Source organism: Bos taurus, chromosome 3, assembly GCF_002263795.3.
Source record: "Bos taurus isolate L1 Dominette 01449 registration number 42190680 breed Hereford chromosome 3, ARS-UCD2.0, whole genome shotgun sequence".
NCBI lineage: Eukaryota > Metazoa > Chordata > Mammalia > Artiodactyla > Bovidae > Bos > Bos taurus.
In genome coordinates, this window is record NC_037330.1 from 116,287,363 (window position 1) to 116,294,479 (window position 7,117).

Here is a 7,117-nt window from a genome sequence, read left to right on the forward strand (position 1 = left end):
CCAACACAGCAATTCCCACATTCAAAACTTAGCTCTTCCTTTAAATCCTATTTTACCCCGGCTCCCAGCACATATCTGTGATGTTGCACAATTGATAACTGGCTTAGCCTGTGTCCTTTGGTTTCATAGGCCCAAATTCTGGTCATTCACCATAGAGGTACAGAATACACCCATAAAAGAAATGCATTTTTCAAAAAAAAAAAAAAAATGAATGCTTTCGAAATGACACCATAAATCCTTGCTTAGAATGCTAAGAAATTTAAAAGTGCCTGGAAAGGAAAAATAGAATTGTGTTTCTTTTGCTCTTTTATGTTACATTTTAAAAGTCTTATCTATGGTTAATCAGAAATACTAAAATGAGAGAAGAGAATTAGTGCTTCTGAATTCTGCCGAAGAATTGATGCAAAGAACTGTGCTGAAGAATTTCGAACTGTGCTGAAGAATTGATGGTTTTGAATTGTGATGTTGGAGAAGAGTCTTGAGAGTCCCTTGGACTACAAGGAGATCAAACCAGTCAATCCTAAAGGAAATCAGACTTGAATATTCATTGGAAGGACTGATGCTGAAGCTGAAGTTCCAACACTTCAGCCACCTGATGAGAAGAACTGACGCATTGAAAAAGACCCTGATGCTGGGAAAGATTGAAGGTGGGGGAGAAGGAGAACAACAGGAGAAGGGGATAACCCAGGATGAGATGGTTGGATGGCATCTCCAACTCAACGGACATGAGTGTGAGCAAGCTCCAGGAGTTGGTGATGGACAGAGAAGCCTGGTGTGCTGCAGTCCATGCGGTCGCAAAGAGTCGGACACAACTGAGTGACTGAACTGAACTGAAAAAATAAGAAACTATTATGCCATTTGCTTCCCTATTTTGTGGATCTTATTCATAGATAGTTTTTCTCCAATCATTCAAATACAAGATGAAACTTAAAAAATATCAGGTCATTGTGTTAGTCTGCTCAGGTTGTGGTAACAAAATACCACAAACTGGGTGACTTAAAGAACAGAAATTGGTTTCTCAGAATTCTGGAGGCTGGAAGTCAGAGATCAAAGTACCAGCAAGGTAGATTTTTTTCTGAGGCCTCTCTCCTGGGCTTGAAGATGGCTATCTTCTCTCCGTGTCCTCGTGTGGCCTTTCTTGTTGGCTCACACCCCTGGTGTCTCCTCCTCTTGCACAAGGCGTGCGTGCGTGAGAGCTAAGTCACTTCAGTCTTGTCCAACTCTTTGCCACCCTGTGGACTGTAGCCCACCAGGCTCCTCTGTCCATGGGATTCTCCAAGCAAGGATACTGGAGAGGGTTGCCATTTCATTCTCCAGGGGATCTTCCCAACCCAGAGATTGACCCAGATTTCTTGCATTGCAGGCAAATTCTTTACCATCTGAATCACCAGGGGAACCCCCCAGGAACGATGAACTACATTTCATATTTTACTGTGTCTATTCCATCTGTGCTGGGAAGAATAATAAGTGAGTAAAACACAAGAGTAAAAATATGCTTCTGTGAAAAACTCCCTAAGTGTTGTCATAAATGAAGTTTTATTCTGCATTTTTCTCCCCACAGGCATTGAATAAAAGGCTCTCACATAGGCACCCAGGATGTAATGATCACTAAGACACAATTCCTGACTTCAAGAAACTTTAAGTCTAGAGGTAGAAAATAGTCAAGAAAGCAGACAGTGAGATAACCTTACTGAAGTAGAAGGACTTCTAAGCAGAGAGATGCTAAAAATAGCTTTCCAAGAAAGGAGTGTGAAAGACGCCTAACGTTTGTGAAGTAGGCGAAGGCTTGTGTCTGCCCCTGGCCCTCCTGTGCCCTTCTCTGAGCTGTGTGCCATGGCACAGGCCCTCCTCCTCTGCCCCCCATCCCTGTGGACTACTGTTGTGGGGCCCCCAGAGTTCCAGCTCTGGTTGAGTTCTGCCAGCAGGGATCCCGGGCAGAGGGAGGGAGGGAGGGAACAAATCTGGGCGAGGAGACGCCTGCTTCCTCCACTTGGGTCCCATCTCCTCTCAGCTGCCTTCAGTGGACCAACTCTTGCGTTTCTGTCACTGTCTCCTCCTCTCATTCCTTCAGGCTGACAATGAAAACAGCCGGCAGCTGGTGAGGGTATTGCCAGATGCTTTTCGCGAAGGGCCCACTCACAGAACTGCGGGCTAAGCGGGAGGGAGCCTGAGAGGCTGACCAGGAGGCTGGGGCCTCTCAGTGAATCCATGGGTGTGACAAGCTTTCTACACCTTCTACGCGCCCTTCGGCAAGTTGCTGTTAACCAGTTCCCCACGTCTGTCTCCTCCCTCAAGTCATCCTTCCCTCTCCCTCCAAGTGCTCTGAAAACAACTGGTAGAATTACACGGAGGCAGAACTGTGGTGTTGTGTTCTTGGGATCGAGCCAGAGGTAATTGGACTCATCTTCTTAAATGAGGAGAGAGTTGGAGAAAATAGAATCATTATGTGAACTGGTCCTACACGGAGAATAAACCCACTGTGGTTCACTGGTTCCTTCCAGCTCTAAAAGTCGAATTCCAGGTTTCCAAATAGCCAATAAAGGTTTACGTAATGAGGTAAAACCAAACAAACAGAAAAGCCCAGCGGGAACCACCCTTCTTGAAGGTTATTGTGAGAACTGGATGCTTAAAGAACTTAGGACAATGGCTGGTTCGGCCAGTTTACACTCAGTGTTGGATGGCATCACCAACTCAGTGGATATGGGTCTGAGCATAACCCGGGAGATGGTGAAAGACAGGGAAGCCTGGCTTGCTGTAGTCCACGGGGTCGCAAAGAGTCGGACACGACTGAGCGACTGAACAACAACGTAAAGGACATTGGCAACAAAATATCTCAATTTCTAATTTTCTCATATAAAAGTAGTAATAAGGGGGAGGGAGGGTGGGAGGGGGTGGAATAAAATACTATTTTTACTGCCTAAAAAAAAAAAGTAGTAAGAAGATAAAAACATTAAACAGTAATAATTTATTATAACAGTTTCATTAATGAAAACAATTTATCACTCCACCCTTACACGAATCCCACTAGAAAGCTGTGATATCAGGATAAAGAATAAGAGATTTCTCAAATATTAAATTTGGAAAATATAAAATTTCCCAGTCGTTATAACTACACACACATGTAAATATCTGTATCCCTGGGGTTTTCATTTAGCTTTGGCCTCATAAAATCTTTTTCATTGACTGGCACCAATTTACAGAGTAGTGTTTGGGAAGTCTTCTGACTCAGGAAACTGAGGCCAAGAAAGCTTAAATACATTGCACAAGATTCCCCAGTTAATTAATGGCAAAGCTGGGGTGAGAATTCCAGATTCCTAATCTGTGCCCAAAGCAAGACTCTGCCGAATGCAAGGGAAGAAGTAAAGAATCATACAGTCCAGTTATTTTTAAACATGGCTGCTCATTAGAAACATATCTGGAGCTTTGGAGAAAAAAGCTATACCTGGGCATTTGTAATTTTCAAAATCTTCCAAGATAATTCTGATATGCATCTAGATTTTTAAAATTTATTTCCAATTTCTCCATCTCTTTTTCTATGTTCCTTCTCAAGCCTTTATCAAGCATAGTACAAAAGCTTCTGTATCAGTTCAGTTCAGTTCAGTCGTTCAATCATGTCTGACTCTTTGCGACCCCATGAATCGCAGCACGCCAGGCCTCCCTGTCCATCATCAACTCCCGGAGTTCACTCAGACTCATGTCCATCGAGTCAGTGATGCCATCCAGCCATCTCATCCTCTGTCGTCCCTTTCTCCTCCTGGCCACAATCCCTCCCAGCATCAGAGCCTTTTCCAATGACTCAACTCTTTGCATGAGGTGGCCAAAGTACTGGAGTTTCAGCTTTAGCATCTTTCCTTCCAAAGAACACCCAGGACTGATCTCCTTTAGAACGGACTGGTTGGATCTCCTTGTAGTCCAGGGGACTCTCAGGAGTCTTCTCCAACACCACAGTTCAAAAGCATCAATTCTTCGGCGCTCAGCTTTCTTCACAGTCCAACTCACATCCATACATGACCACTGGAAAAACCATAGCCTTGACTAGATGGACCTTTGTTGGCAAAGTAATATCTCTGCTTTTGAATATACTATCTAGGTTGGTCATAACTTTCCTTCCAAGGAGTAAGCATCTTTTAATTTCATGGCTGCCATCACCACTGCAGTGATTTTGGAGCCCCCAAAAATAAAGTCTGACACTGTTTCCACTGTTTCCCCATCTATTTGCCATGAAGTGATGGGACCAGATGCCATGATCTTCGTTTTCTGAATGTTGAGATTTAAGCCAACTTTTTCACTCTCCACTTTCACTTTCATCAAGAGGCTTTTGAGTTCCTCTTCACTTTCTGCCATAAGGGTGGTGTCATCTGCATATCTGAGGTTATTGATATTTCTCCCAGCAATCTTGATTCCAGCTTGTGCTTCTTCCAGCCCAGTGTTTCTCATGATGTACTCTGCATAGAAGTTAAATAAGCAGGAGCTTCTGTATACATACATGTAAATAGTATGTATAGTATACATATTTCAGAAAACTTATAAATATTTGCCTGAGTAAAAAAATTTATGACATTTTGATTCCACTTGTTTGACTTAGTATGAATAGAATGCCAGATTTCTAATTAAAAAACAAACAAACAAACAGATATGCAACAAGCAACAAAGGTTTAGTGTATAGCACAGGGACCTATAGTCAATATCTTGTAATAACCTATAATGGAAAATAATCTCAAAAATAATATATGTGTATATGTACAACACATGAATTACCTCGCTATGTACCAGAAACATTGTAAGTCAACTATACTTCAATAAAAAAAATACATTAAGAAAAAAGACCAAAATAAATAAATATTTTTAAAAAAAGAAGCAAAGAATAAAAAATGTGAATTTTGAGACAAAAGAGCTGAAGACATAAGCAGAGATCACCTTCTGCACAAACAGTTTCAGTCCTCAGGCTTAGAGAAAGTGGAACAGCCCCCCAGAGGTGGGGCGAGCTGGTGGATATGGTGGACAATCACAGCAGCAACACCTGGAGCTCCAGGAGGCACTGGGAGCCTGCCTGTTCAAGGTCGGCTGAGGACCAGGCACTGATAAAACTCGGAGAAGCATCTGGAGTCTTCTCTGTTCTCAGCGTTGACTCAGGAGCCTGGGGCTCCAGGATAGCACCGGCATCTTGAGGAGTATGATCTGGAGCCTCAGATCTGCAGCTGCTCCAGGAGCCATAAAGAGAGACCCCCATGTCCCCACTCTGCAGTGTCTTAGCATGAGAGGCACTCATTGTGGTTGCAGGGTCCCACAGCTGGTCACGTGGTCTCCAACGGAGGGGCTGCCTGCCCTGGGGCGGTGATTGAAAGGTTGTTGCTGAACCATGAAAAAGGCCGTGATTCTTGGTCTCTGGAGGAGAAGAATTCAATCCGGGGCCAGAGACGAGGCTTGATCACTCAGAACTTTTGTGTAATAAAGTTTATTAAAGTATAAAAGAGATACAGAAAGCTTCTGACAGAGACATCAGAAGCGGGCAGAAAGAGTGCCGCCTCGCTAGTGTCAGCAATGGAGTTGTATACTTTTTAATTAGTTATTACAGTGAGTCAAAAGAATGTCTGGAGGTTGTAAAGACCTTACTAGGCCCACTTTCATAATTTACATTTTAAGATAACGGGATTAGCCAGAAGATTTTTTCCAGAAACTGTCCTCAAGCAGGATACATTATTGTTATATAATCCTAAAGAATGTAGAGGGGAAAAAAAATTTGTCCTTTTCTCCTCCTTGAGAATTCCAGACCCCTATCTCCTCCTCGAGAACCCCAGACCCCTCTCTTCTTGGGGACCCCCGGACTTCTTACCAACCTGCCTAGGAATTGACTCTCTCATGATCACCCTCCCTCCAGTCTGGGTCCAGCTGTCTTAGAGGCAGAGCTTCCCCTTTCCCTAGAGCCTCACCCTCAGTTTTAGAAAGCTCCATCTTGCCCCTGCAGCATCAGGGCAACCCACCACACTCTCACCTGTGGGCCCACCTCTCAGGCACTGCCCCCGTGAGGACAGCTGCCCCCGCTCCCTCATCGGGAAAGCTTGTCTTCCTACCCGCCCCTGGGGGGAGTTTAGGAGCAGAGGCTCTCTTGACTTCACTTATGGGGGTTCAGGGAAGATCGAGTCCTGGGAGACAAAGCAGCGGTCAGTCACTTCCAGGAGGGATGATGCCACGACCATCCTTCCACCCGGAACCTGAGTTCCCACAGTCACCGCTCAGCGATACTACCCTATATCACACCTCCTTGGAAACGAAGTTCTCCTCTGATTCCCGATCATCTGGATGATGTTTCAGTGGGTTTCAGGGAGGAGAGGGACATTAACCCCTGCCTAGTCTTGGCAACCCACTCCAGTGTTCTTGCCTGGAGAATCCCAGGGACGGCGGAGCCTGGTGGGCTGCCGTCTATGGGGCCGCACAGAGACGGACACGACTGAAGCGACTTAGCAGCAGCAGCAGCAGTCTTCTACAAGTGGGGGTCGCATTTCTGCGCTGGCCGTAGTGGATCAGCCTTGCTCACCTCAGGGTGCTGCTCTGTGAGGAGGGCTTGGAGGCTGGGGCCAGGTGCTAGCGTCAAAGGGATGGTGGGAAACAGAGCTCCTGCTGAAAAAACAAACAGGTGAGATATATGTTAGCCAGTCAGAGAAATTATTTGTTTAAAGGCCAATTAATGCATTTTTAGCATTTCTCCATCTGTTTGGCTTATTGGTTTGGAATGGCTGTGGCTTAACCCTTCAGATGAGAGTAGATGGACAGCAGGACCATTGAGAACACAGAGGAGCTCAGTGGATGAAACCCAATGCAACTCACAGTGGTGATTCCTAAAGGCAGAAAGCCACAGGGGCTGGATAATGCTGGGTTATAGAATTTTAATAAAGAAGTGCTCTGGTTAAAAGGTCTGTATGGTCAAAGCTATGGTTTTTCCAGTAGTCATGTATGGATGTGAGAGTTGATGCGCCAAAGAATTGATGGTTTCAAACTGTGGTGTAGGAGAAGACTCTTGAGAGCCCCTTGGACTGCAAGGAGATCCAACCAGTTCATCCTAAAGGAAATCAACTCTGAATACTCATTGGAAGGACTGATGCCGAAGCTGAAACTCCAA